Here is a 14425-nt window from a genome sequence, read left to right on the forward strand (position 1 = left end):
GCTCTGGCACTGGAGGCAGCTGAAAAGGACTGCAAGCGGCTGACGGGAAGAAAGTCCGACCTGAGGCTGGAGGTTTATGAGCTGATGCTCAGCAACCTTGAGCGGCTGGTGAAGAGAACGAAAGACACCATGCGGCAATGGACTCGGTGGGTCCCAGATGAGGAGCGACCTGACTTCCAGCAGCGCATCAGGAATGTGGAGGGCTCACTGTTGGAGTTAACCTCTGAGAAGGCTGGCCTGCTGCAGACAAAGCTGGACAGCAAGTCCTCAGAAAAAACATCACAACAGTCACCCACCATCAAGCTGAAGCCAACAGCGCTTCCACAGTTTGATGGCAACAAGCGCAACTTCTACCTCTGGAGAAGGGAATGGGAGGCACTCCAAAGGCAAGGAGAACCAACCGGGTCCAAAGAGGTGAAGAAGATCCAGCTGTTGAGCAGCCTGGAGGACAAAGTGGCAAGAGATCTGCGCCTGTCAACTTACGGGACGGCAGAGGAGATCTTCCGGGTCCTCGGAAACCGGTTTGGCAACAAAACTTCTATTGCATTGGAAATCATGAGGAACTACAGGCGCTGCCACCAGTAAAAAGTCACCAACCTAGGAAGATTGTGGACTTAATCCAAATCGTGGAAAGGGCCCTGTACGAAGAGTTCCTGAAGAGCCTGGCCCCCGACCTTGCTCAGCGATGTCGGAACGCGTTCTGCAACTCTGTCGCCAAGACGTCCACCTCTGCAGTGCCAGGGAGGAGTCTGTTGGCAGAAAATGGCCTTGAGGAGTTCCCTGTCATCATGATGATCCTGGAAGTCACCGCAAACGCTGGCCAAAAGATTGGGACGTTAATAGACTTGGCGTCCGACACAAATTACATAACTCATGAAGCTGCTGGTGAGCTGAATTTGAGGAGTGAGGTTGTGACGCTCATAGTCCATGGAGTCGGTGGGATGCAGGTGACAGTGGAGACCAAGCGTTACCTCCTGAAGATCCGGGTCTCAACTTCAAAAGGAACCCTCAGATCCCACCAGCTCGTGTGCTACGGGCTGGACAGCATCGCAAAGGTCCGTAGTCATGTGCCACCCAAAACTCTGCAGAAACTATTCCCCGACGTCCCTCTCCATGAACTGGTTTGTCCCACCAAGATCGAGCTGCTCATCAGCCACAAAGAAGGGCAACTCGTCCCTCAAAAGGTGCCCTCTATCGGTGACCTTGTCCTGTGGGATGGCCCCCTCGGGAAAACAGTGGGCGGCTCTCATCCAGACCTCTTGGAGGAAGTCAAAATCACTGCCCACGGGTCCAGAACCCACTTTGCTCGCTCCATGCGCATAGCAGCTGTAGGGTACAGAGAGATCACCCACGGCCCAGTACAGCCACCTCAACTTGCCCAAGCCACAACATCTTCTGCCAGTCGAGACTTCATGACCTGGTGGAAGTGGGACAGCATCGGGGCCGCGTGCGAGCCCAGGTGCGGCGGCTGCAGGTGTGGAAATTGCCAGCCTGGAGGGAAGGAGATGTCAATCTCAGAGGAGCGAGAACTGGAGCAAATAAAGAGTGGACTGACATACACCACCGGAGATCGCCACAGCGAGAAACCACACTGGCATGCCAAATACCCCTGGGTGGAAGACCCAGCAACACTGCCGAACAACAGGAGAGCTGTCGAAGCAACATTCCTGAGGACAGAAAAACAGTTGGCAAAGGAGCCAAAATGGAAGGCGGCCTACAAAGCTCAAGTCCATGAGATGGTCGACCGGAGAGCTGCAGTCAAACTGTCCAAAGAAGATTCGGCAAGCTGGACTGGGCCTGTGTGGTACATCAGCCACTTGATTGCTCCAAATCCGCACTCTGTGACTACACCAGTCCGTTTGGTCTGGAATAGTAGTCAGAAATTCAAGGGCCAGAGCCTGAATGACCTACTCCTCAAAGGTCCAGACGTCCTTAACGACATTCGTGCTGTCCTCATCCGATTCCGGCAAGGAGTCTTCGCCGCACTTGGGGACATAAAAAAAATGTACAATTCTGTATGGCTTGAGGACCAAGAAGTGCATCTCCACCGCTTCCTGTGGAGAGACTCTGAGGAGGAGGACATCCAGGAATATGCCATCACGAGGGTCAACATTGGCGACAAACCAGCAGGCTGTATCGCACAAGTCGCCATGCGGGAAACTGCAAATTTGCCCATGTTCCACCATCTCGCAGAAGAGCGTCGAGTGCTGGAGCAAGACGCGTACGTCGATGACATCTTGGTCTCGAATGACAACCTGAACAAGCTCAAGCAAATCACGGCAAACGTTGAGCACATCCTGGAAGCTGGTGGATTCTATATGAAGCCATGGGTCTACTCAGGCCAAAGTGGGAGGTCAGAACCAGGTGACCCCCAGAAGAAAGAACCCTCAGTAATGGTCCTCCCAAACCAACTCTCAGAGGAGAACAACAAAGCCCTGGGTCTTGGGTACGATCCAGAGCACGACAAGCTTCACCTAATGGTGGCTGTGAACTTCTCCAAAAAGAAGAAGAAAATGCGGCTGGGAGTAAACCTGTCAAAAGAGGAAGTCAGGGCCCAGGCACCAAATCCACTTACCCGGCGAGAGCTCCTCAGTCAAGTCTCTGGGCTGTACGATCCCCTCGGCCTTGCAGCACCGGTCAAGCAGAAGGGAGCCATCCTGGTAAGAAGAGCATTCCAGGAGGCAAGAGTTAAGCACAGTCCAGCTGCGGATACATGGGACGCACCTTTGTCCGAGGGCCTTCGGGAAGACGCCATCTGCCTCTTTGAAGACTACGCTGAGCTCAGTCGGGTGAAGTTCACCAGAGCCTTGACACCACCTGACTCTTGTGCCAAACCCTGCGGTATCACCTTCTCCGATGGCAGCGAGCGTTCCTATGGTGCTGTACTGTACCTACGGTGGGAAATGCCACACACTGTGACCCTACGACTGGTCGAAGCCAAAGCCAGGTTGACTCCTCTAGACCACAAGGGCGACGCTGTCAAGGCTGAAGTCTGCGGTGCCGTCTACGCTGGCCGTCTAAAGAAGTACTTCATGAAGCACTGTAGTATCCGTGTGGAAAAGTGGTACCACCTGATCGACAGCCGGACAGTCCTGGGGGCCATCCAACGTGAGAGCTACGGCTACCAAACGTTTTTTGCCAATAGAATTGGAGAAATCCAAGGCAGCACAAACGTCCAAGACTGGTGGTGGATTCCTGGGCCTCTCAACATCGCAGATATTATCTCAAGAGGGGCAAGCCCGGAGGAGCTGGACGAAGACACTGAATGGCAGCTTGGTCCCAAGTTTCTGAGCCTCCCCGAGCGTGAGTGGCCCGTGAAATCTGCAAAAGATGTTGCTGTGGAAGCCAGAGAGAACATCATGCGCATCCAGAAGAAGGCATTCGTTGCTGCACTGACCCGATCTGGAGCAAAGAAGGAACCCAAGACGGAACCAAGCTCAAACCCCACTAATCTGCACAGGCCTCCTGCTGGGTACGCTGTCACAAATCTGGTGAAAATCCAGCGGTTCAGCAGCCTAGCCAGACTGGTAAAGTCTCTTGCACTGGTCTGGAGGGCCGCAAAGAAATTTCTCAGCCTCAAAGCTCGGGGGGAAACCAAAGTGGGAGGCAGTCCAAATGACCGTTACAGTCACTGTGGCCGAGAGAGAAGACTCCTTCCGAGACCTCTGCCTTGCGGCACAAGAAGGAGCTACCTTCCCTGACACCACAACAAACCGGCTGGTCGCGTACAGGGACGAAGCCAGCGGGCTGTTGCTGTGCGGTGGCAGGGTCCAGCACTTTAAAGAAGATGGCCGTGCTGTTCCACTGATCCCCTTCAACACCTGGTTGGGGACTCTGCTGGCTCGCCAAAGTCACCAAGAAGGCCATGAAGGAGTTGCTGGCACTCTACTGAGAATGCGGCAAATGGCTTGGGTTGTGCAAGGCAGGAGACTGGCTCAACAAGTCATCAATAAGTGCATCCACTGCAAAAAGGCCAGAGCTCAAGTCTGCCAACAAGTGATGGGTGACCTACCTGTAGAAAGGGCAAGACCTGCTGCGCCGTTCCAATTCATATCAGTCTACCTGTTCGGACCTTACCTGGTCAGAGATGACATCAAAAGAAGAGTCTCCATGAAAGTCTGGGGAGTCGTCTTCTGCTGCATGGCAAGCCGGGCTCTGCATATCGACCTTGTCAATAGCCTTTCAACAGAAAGCTTCCTCATGGCCTACCAAAGGTTCACCGCCATCAGAGGGCACCCCACCAAGGTCTGGTCAGACCCTGGAACCAACTTTGTTGGTGCAAAGTCTCTGCTGGAAGACCTTTACAGTTTCCTGGGTAGCCAATACATGCCAAACCTGGAAGAGTATGCTGTGAAGAATGGGACAAGCTGGACATGGAAAGTGCTCCCTGCCGATTCACCGCATCGAAATGGAGCTGCAGAAGCTGCCGTAAAGATCACAAAGAGAGCCCTTCAAAGTCTGAGCACCCAGGCAAACCTCACCTTCAGCGAGTTCCTCACAGCCCTCCAGATGGCAGCAAACCTGGCAAATGAGCGGCCTATTGATGCAAGAGTGCAGAGTCGGGAGGACCGCGTTCAATACGTGACGCCAAACTCTCTCCTCCTAGGTCGAGCATCGCAGACTGGTGACCTCAAGTCCTTTGACTTCCAGAACTACCCCTACAAGCGGCTCCGAGAGATCCAAACCCAGGTCAACGAGTTCTGGAAAGCTTGGTCCCAGCTCGCAGGCCCCAACCTGTTCGTCTGGTCCAAGTGGCACACCGCAGAAAGAAATGTTTCTGTTGGTGACATTGTTTGGCTCTGCGATCAGAATGCCTTGCGGGGGCAATTTAGACTTGGTCGAGTCGTCACCGTATCCTCTGACCCAAAGGGCATCGTTAGAGATGCTGAAGTTCTTGTCACCACAGGCAGCTGTGTCTCAGTTCACCCTCAGCAACCAGCAGTCCACACCTCTGGTGACCGGGAAGAGTTAAGCAACTGTGTGGTACTGCGCAGAGATGTTAGGCGGCTCATAGTTTTATTGCCTGTTGAGGAGCAGTGCCCCTAATGGTGATGTAGTTTGCTTTTTGTGTGCGACCTTCCTGTCTAGGCACAGGAAGCTCGAGTGGGAGGTGTCGCGTCAGACTAGGTCTGCAGCGGTTTGTTTAAATCCACAGGGAAAATGCACGGGAAAAATTAAAAACAGAAAAATTAAATAGAAAAAATAGGTGGTGTGTTAGCCGCGGTAAATGAGAGTTTATTAAGATTAAGAGAAGTGCGAGTCAACTAATGAGTGTCAGCTGTCCGCGGTTCTACTGATTTGGTTGTGCTGCATTCAGCTCACAGGTGCTTATTTATCTGGTTGGCGTTTAGTTGGGGAGACACACTGGTGAGAGTAACACGGAAATTAAACTGTGCTTGCTCTCAGTTTGGAAGAAGTGCTGTGCAGGAACGTAACGCTGAAAATTGGAGAGGCTGCCGGTAAGCGCTTGACTCGTTTGGTTGGATTTGTGGCGTATACGGTCGGCATGTTTGGAGCTTGGCGTTTGCACTGATTGTCACCATTGTAGTGTTTTAATGTTGGTTGAAAACGGAACAAGGGGCTTGGTGGCCTGGGCACGTTGCATCTGAGGCTTTGCAGTCTATTGGTTGTGGTTTTAGCGAAATGGCTGTAACTCTTTTAACCACGCATCTCCAGGCGGGCACGGGCGCTTCATATTTCATAGCGGGGTTGCTCATGTTCATTGAATTGGGGTAGTTTCTGGTCAATTTAATGTATACTCACTTTGTACGGATTACTATTTTTCTACAAGTCTTAAATGAAATATTGCTAATATTTATTTTTCCTAGTGTTGTAAAATGGCAAATTTGGTAAATATTTATTGGAAGCATATTTGCATTTCATTCATGTATTTGCACAGGATTATAGCATATTTGCACATTTCATCCATGTATTTGCATTTTGCACATTTATTGCATTTTGCACATTTCATCCATGCATTTGCATTTTGCACATTTATTGCATTTTGCACATTTATTCAAGTGACAACTAACTACTGCTCTTTGTATCTTCATGTCTGTTTATCTTAGGTTTTTTACCTAAGGACTAAGGGCTAACCATTGCAAACCTTTGGACTTGTGCTCTATATTCTAAAAAAAAAGAAAAAAAAAGAGAAAAGACCAAAAACGGAAACAACTTTTGTCTGTCCAGTCCTTGAGTGAAACCCAGTGCCTGCAGAACTCCTTCAGTGTAACATCCTTTTCGAGTTGGGGAAAAACACAGTGCTTAAAACCAACCAAACAAAACTGAAAACTCACCAAAAAAACAAAACAAAACCGTACAACTTGACAGGGTTCCAGATTGTCACCCTCCATCTCCGGGGCTAGGGACACTGGACCCACCAACGTTCGCACTAACAAAACCTCTTTTGGTCGTTTGTTTGGCTGTAACAGCTTGCGTTTCAACATAAAACAGTCATTCTTTATGTGACCTGTTTGGCCTTTCTGTCTATAGGCCTCAGGCCCTAGTTTGTAGTCACGAAGCACAGCTGTCTTAATACTTTCATAACATAAACTCTCTTCTAGAGAAAGTGCAGCTAAAATTTCCTGGGCCTTACCTGTCAGTTTACACTGAAGCAGTATCGACCAGACATCTTTTGGCCATTTCAGTGAGGTGGCAACTCGCTCAAACGCAGTAAAATAGGCATCTACTTCCGCCTCACGAAATTGAGGTACCAAAACAACATTTCTGCTCACCTCAAAACCTCTCGTAGGCGCGGAGGGATCAGAATGTATGGACCTATGACCAGGTGATTGAGCTGAACTCAGAGAAGCAGCTTCCAGTTCTAGGCGCTTAAGCTTCACCTCTTTTTCTGCAGCTATCTCTAATTAAATTTTGCGGTTGGCGGTGTCCGCCTCCATCTTCCGAATAGCCAACTTGTGACTGTATTCGGCGTCTCTATCTTTTTCCCTATGCTATCAATAATTATATGCAAATAAATGGTTGCATATCGATCAGCAACGAGGTTGGAGTAGCCTACCCACATAAATATTTGTAATAGGCCTACACCAACATTGTTAACTGTTGTACATAGCTAAACAAGCAAATAAAAATGAAATACTAACACAACTGAAATGTTTATTATGCTATTAACAATATTATAAAAATGATACCGTAATGCACCCGATCTTTGTCTTTGGATCTTTTGAATAAATGGATCAATAAATGGTGAATCGCAATGATGGCAAGCAGAGGAACGTGAGAGTCATTGAGCAGCAGCTGAACCAGTCTAAAAATCGGTTTATCACTAAGACACTTTTAGTGATAAAAAGTCACCACAGTGCCTAAAAAAACATCAACGTCATTCAAGTAAAAGGAAAAACCTCGGACACGAGAAGTTATCGGCGCCGTGCACTAGGCCCTCTCGAATGCCGGGCCGAAACAACATTTGTTTCACTACGACTCCTTTCAGCTTTTTTTATCAAAAAAAAATATTTTTTTAGTACATGGTATAAAGATAATTATAAGCCTTTGATTGATATCCAGTCATTTTTTGAGGAGACACAATCCTGCTCCCTATTCAGTCCCTCCAGAAAAATGCGGTTTTTTTTGTGATTTATGCGGCCAAAAATCCTTGATTATGCGGCACGTTTTCTTAAAAAATGCGATGAATGTGATGATTGTGGGAACTCGTGAAAAAATGCGGGAACGGGTGAAAATTGGGGTTTGAAAAAGTGATTCCCCCAACACCCTGTTCTCACTAGGCTATTACCCTAATTTAAAGAGTCATTTCTTATTACTTTCTATGAAAAACAAGCATACTACATCACGGAAAGTGCTCTGAATATTTACAATTTACAATTTGACCTGTAAATTGTACAATTTGACCTGTCGCCTTACATGGTTGTCTCTGCCGTCTGTGTGTCAATGTGTGTATTAAACGATGTAAGTCGCATTGGATAAAAGCATCTGCTAAATGCCCAAATTGTAAATTGGAATATTTAATATTTGTTTTATTTGAGACCTTAAAACATGGCTGAAACGGTACAAAACATTGAGTACAACTTCTGTAGCTTTCCAAAAAGAATCTGCTAAAACTTCTGTAAAAAATGAATAAATAAAATATGAATAAATAAATGTTCCTTTTTTACAGAGGAAGCTTTTCGGAAGAGTAACAAAAAAGTGCAATCTTACAACTGTAGAGTTGAATCAACTCATTGAATGAAACTACAACAGTCCACTGTGAAAATGAAAACTAACTGCAGCCTCTAACACTAGCCAATCATTCCTCATCCTCATCCTCCATCCCCTCTCCCTCAACGTCCATTTCTTTAACCATCCTTGCATATTTGGCTGCGGCAAAGTAGTTTTCCAGCATCGACTTCCGCCTGTGGGTGGTGCAAAAATAATGCAAAATAATTTGCCCCCACTGTCGTGTAACAATCCGGGAAACTGCTCTGCACGGTCTTTTGCACTTATCTTTGTTGGCAAATGAGACCGCTTCATCTTGCCTTCGTCGCGGGGTTTGCGATGACGTTCACGTCGCGTAATTACGTCACTTCATAACGTTCCCATGGCAACAGGGGGAAATGGCTGCTTTTTTCGCCGAAATTGGCAGTTTATGCTGTGAAAATGCGGCATATTTGAAAAATTGCGGCCCCCGCATGAATATGCGGACTTAGGCTGATTATGCGTTGAATTATGCGATCGCATAATCACGTTTTTCTGGAGGGACTGCCTATTGGAGTGAACGAGGATATCTGCTTCTGGGCCCCTTGAATTGAGGGACCCGTCCACAGCCCGCTAAAACGACTGCATTACCAAACTTGGCCGCTGAGCACTGGTGGAAGTATGCACTGTTCCTGGGGGTATGTCCCCAGTCCTCCCAGAGCCTCCCTTTGGTGCTTCTGGGTACATCTTCTTTGGAGAAGAAACTTTATTCAAACCAGACTCCTTTATATCTCCACTCCTAAAGACACTCACACACAGACGCAAGCATACACACACGCGCACACACACACACACACACACACACACACACACACACACACACACACACACACAGTGCTATTTTTCAAGGTTATTGAACATAGGAGTAGGCTGAATCCTGAGCTGAAAACAAGAAACTATCGAGAGAATAGGACATGAAAGATCTGAGCCCTCCTGGATGACAGGAGTCTCATGAAGACATTCAGAGGTCTCTGTGAGCCTCATCCTCATGATGTCTCTGATGTCCTTCAAGGCTGGAATGGTTTTGGATATTAGCAGTGGTTGAGTTTTAAAAAAACGTAACTTTTAGGGTCAGATCATTTGTGCTGATGACAGCGCATATGGTGGGAGACCAACGGTTTGATAATTATTATTGTTATTATTATTATATATATAATATATTATATATATAATACATTTTGGGATAAAATAAGAGCGATGACTACTGTCATGGCTCTTATTTCATCCCAAAAATGCAGCTGATCCGACGCATCACACGATTCGGAGGCATGCATCACATTTAAGGATTCTAAAAACTGATTCTTATTATTTATTTATTTTTTAAATGCGGTCGTCAGAGAAGGGTAAGTCAGAATTCTGACTTTAAGTCAGAACTACGGGTACCTGTAAGGACCAACCTCTTAGAATTCTGACTTTAAAGTCAGAATATTGAGATTACATCTATAGCCTATATAGTCCATAGCCTCTATAGCAACCCGGTATCACATGATTTCGTGCTCATGCGCACAAACGTTAATCTATTGAATCGTGTTCCAGAGCACGATAGTCCGACTTTTTTCGTGCTACACTGAACAAAATGTAAACCAATGCATTCTGAATGGGAGTGTTCTCAGACAATTAACGTGCTCCACAAAACGCTACGAGAGAGAGAGAGAAAGAGAGTGAGGGAGGGACAGAGAGAGAGAGCGAAAGAGAGGCTTCAGAAAGGGTTTGCGCAGATAGTTCAGTGCACCCTAGTTATGTTTATGCCAAAACCACAAATGCTATACATGTATATATATATTGCCTAATTATATATATTGGCTGTATATATATATAGGCTATATATATAATTAGGCTATAATTATATTATTAAGCGTGTAATGAGACAATCTATAGCCAAATGCCCGAGAATCTCCGGAAATATCAGTATGGGAAGTCGGCGCATCAGACCCATGAACCTATAAAGAAAGAAGTCATCTCAAGCGGGAGAGAACGTTTGCGGTGCTGGTTTGTGTCACGTAAGTACAAGGCTCTCAAGTCTCATGCATTCGGCGTGAGACACACGCAATTCAACCCATGCACACGCTCGAACCTGGTCTCACGAAAATACGTGACACTGTCACATTATTTAATCTATTGAAATGTGATCAGGGACACGTATTTTCTAAATTTTGTATTTCAATTGGAAGTATTTGTCGTGTCACTAAGCACGACTTCCAAACTAAGGTTCTGTCCGAGAGCGTTCTCCCTAATGTCCCTTAAGGAGCTCCGTACAGATCATTCATTGTTGAAAATTGTCTGTGATAACTAACAAATGACAGCTTTTGGCCACCCGTTTCTACTTAAAATTGTCTGTGATAACTAACAATATGACAGCTTTTGGCCACCCGTTTCTACTTTCACCTTTGATTCTGAGAAATTGTGACAATTCACGGATATATTAAATGCAGGTGCGCTGCTCTGTAGGCAAACCGCGAAGGAAAAAAGGGTAGCTGCTTCATCTGACCTTTTTAGAATTGTATGTCTTGATGTTTATTTTATCTAGCCATCTATTCTCTTGTTTTTGGCTATGTGAATGAAAGTCTGCGTCGATGCCTCGCAAGTCCAGTGTCGCGAACGGACGTTGCCATAACATCTAGAAATCATACCGTATTTAATGGGTTATCATTAATATTGATGTGTAGGGGTTGATTATAACTCGTGAATAATATTGTTTATACCACGGTCTGGGGGAATACTCATATTCTGATTGGCTGCAGGGCGTGCATTAACTCCTGATATAGGCCTACAGACACCTGCTAAGTAGTTCCAGTCAGTGTTTAGATTCTCTGCCAGAGCCCGAGCCCGACGCGGGATGGGTCGGGCCGATATTTCCCACCACTATCCTCGGGCCGGCCCATTGATCGAGCGTTTTTTTTTTTTTTATCATTGGTTTATTGGCCTGATCTGACGAGAAATCGATGCCATAAACAGAAATATTATAGGCCTTTATACAACGGGTGGCTTAAATCCAGCGATCTGATTGGTTCTTAACTGTTGTATAATGAGCGTATACACAGAGCCGGACAGTAACGGAGTACATTAACTTGAGTACAGTACTTAAGTAAAATTTTGAGGGATCTGTACTTTACTCGAGTATCATTTTTTGGGAGTACTCATGACTTTACTCAAGTACATTTGAGAGGCAAATATTGTACTCTTTACTCCGTTACATTTCTATCCATAACCGTGAGTACCCGTTACTCCTTCTGAAAAAGAAAAAAGAAAAGGAGAAAAGAAAAATCACGGAAACCCTCAATTTGTTGTTATCCTCTCAAACGTGATTCCCTCTCAAACTGATTAGGACAGCCTTCAGCCTATCAGCAATCACCTTCGCTTTCCGCCAACTCCATGGTCAGAATTAGATGAGAGACGATTGTTGCTTTGATTGATAAAAAAACGGAGAAACTCACATATACATAGAATTGTTAGCTGAATTTTCTTTTCTGATATTGCATATTTATGTAAGCTGAGCAATTGTTTTTATATTCTTGAGTATACTGTTATACTGTATACTATTGTGCTATTGCCATGGTAAAAAGATGAAAATTACTTGATTTTACTTTCAATTCCTTTTACATTCTCCAAGGTGTTAACATTTTTCATAACTCCAAGTAGGACGTTTCTATACATAAATGTAAGCACTGTGGCAGTAGTAATGCAATATTTAGAAAAAATACTCTTGTACTCTTGATACTCAAGTACTTTTAAAAACAAGTACTTCAGTACTTTTACTTAAGTAGACATCTGACCGAGTACTTTTACTTGTACTTGAGTAAAATTTAGCAAGGGGTATCTGTACTTTTACTCAAGTAAGGAAGCTGTGTACTCTGTCCGCCTCTGCGTATACATAACTGCTATGACGCCCAATCATTTTGTGATAGTTTGCGTATCAATCCGCGCCTGGAAGTAGAAACAGTTACGAAGTAAAAAATATGTTGAATGATGGAGAGGGTGTAAATGTTGTTACTCCGGGAGTGAGCAAGGCGATGGAGAGACTAACGAAAGTTTAGGCACACGGCGAGTGAACTGCTTCATAGGATAAATTGCCGGCGAACCGCTCTAGCCGAGCCTTCTCTCGGAGGGACGTTAAAGTGTGTTGCATAGCGACCGTCGTGCATTTTGAAGGCAGCCAGGAGGGACTACTTTTTTGTATTCTTTAATAAAACAGCTACCGTAATTTTCGGACTATAAGCCACGCCTTTTTTCCCATTTTGCGATTCTGCGATTTATATAACGGTGCGGCTAATCTTTGAATTTTATAGCTAACGGCCACTAGGGGGCCTCCTAAATCTATGGATTTATAAATGGCGGGCTCCAGTGTGGCTTATATATGTAGTCATCATTCAATTTAGCTGCTGCGGCTTATACTCCGGTGCGCCTTATAGTGCGGAAAATTCGGTACTTTGACTTTTTTTTTTTTTTTTTAAATGTAGTGTGTCTATGACTTTCGTTTTGCCATAATAGTAACCGTTGTATAAAAGCAATAGATCACTTCAGCTATTGGTATGTGCTTATGGCGACACATAAGTGCCATAAAGCACTCATGTGATAAAACATGCATTCGGGCGTATTATATTATATCACACGCGTAGATATTAATTGCGAGCGCGCAAATTATCTCTGCGCGCGTGCGCACTCAGAGCGCTGCTCCCCGAGCGAGGAAAACAGCTCCCCGAGAGCATTACCTCGTTGCAAGCGAGAGCGGGAAATAACTTCGGTCGCAGAAAACAGCCTCAGCCTCTCGCGAATGATGTTCTGCTCTCGCGCGCAAATTTAGTTTTGGCACTATGGGGAGGGAAACAAGGCAGGGCGGGCTTTCCTATGATTGGCCGTTTCTGAAGCGTGATATTTGATTGACAGCCCTCCTCAGACCTCCTCTCATTCAATTCTGAATTGTACAGTAAATGGCTGAAACGATAGTTACGTATTGTAACTCTAGATTCTATGAGTATAGGCGCAGCCTTTTAAGTGTCGGCCTCATTGTCCTTTAAATAGCTGAAGAAAAGCTGTTTATTGGGAGCAGAAGCGTCCGCCGGCGCCCGACTATATCTGCGAAATGCGGACGTCGTTGAGGCACGCCGCACGCGGACGTAATTGAGGCCCATGCTGTTGGTGGGCGGGGATTACACATTTTTCAGTGCTACGGCTCACGCCTAGGGATAACCCAATAGCGATAGCCTTAAAAGTGAGTAAAATAAATGAGTAAAATAAAATAAAAATAAGAGGAAAGTTTAATATCTTCCACTTATTCAATATGTAATTTGTGTGTGTGTGTGTGTGTGTGTGTGTGTGTGTGTGTGTGTGTGTGTGTGTGTGTGTGTGTGTGTGTGTGTGTGTGTGTGTGTGTGTGTGTGTGTGTGTGTGTGTGTGTGTCAATTTACGCAGGAACAACCCGAGTTGCCCCAAGAGGACTTGGCAGCAAATGAAGATGAAGTACAAAAATATAGTTCAAACAGGTAAACTAATGTTTAATTGAAATCAAATCAATTGTGCTGTTTTGCCTGCTCTACCTAATTTAACAGCTATATTCAACATGTGATGGGCCTATATTTAAGCAGGAAATGTAAGTAGTACATTTCTCAGCCGCCCAACACTGCCAATATTTAATAGGATTTAGATATATTAGAAGGCTACTCCTAGGCAAAATGCATTATATATATATATATGTCTTCAAAATAGCGCTTACTGAATATTAGGGTAACATTTTCCTCCATGTTAGCAAATCGAAAAAAAGCAGAGCCCCGGCAGACTGGAGGGGGTCCACCTCTGCAGCCCTCACAGAGGCTGAGGAGATGGCCCTCAGCCAACAGAGTATGGGTCCTGTGGCTGAGGGCATCCCTGGGGGGAGCTCCTCTGATCCACCCCCACCCCCCAGGATAGAAGTGCCTTTATAAGAGGTTGTTTATTCAAAATAATTAAATATGTACACGCAACCCAGCGCGTTGCAAATTAGATGGGGCAATATTCTGGCTCAAGTAATAATTTCACTGTCTAATCATCTTCTTCCAGTTACTGATGGCGTCATCGCCCCACTTGAACCAGATGCCCTCACCAACCTCCATCCTTTATTATGTCCATGTTCAGAACCAAAATCCAGTTTCTCCCGTTGACACGACAACACATAACCGGCGTTTTCAGAAATCTCCACTTTGGCCGGAGTTTTTAGAAATAATCATTTTCTGTGATAAGACAG

This window comes from Gadus morhua, chromosome 2 (genome assembly GCF_902167405.1).
Source record: "Gadus morhua chromosome 2, gadMor3.0, whole genome shotgun sequence".
Lineage (NCBI taxonomy): Eukaryota > Metazoa > Chordata > Actinopteri > Gadiformes > Gadidae > Gadus > Gadus morhua.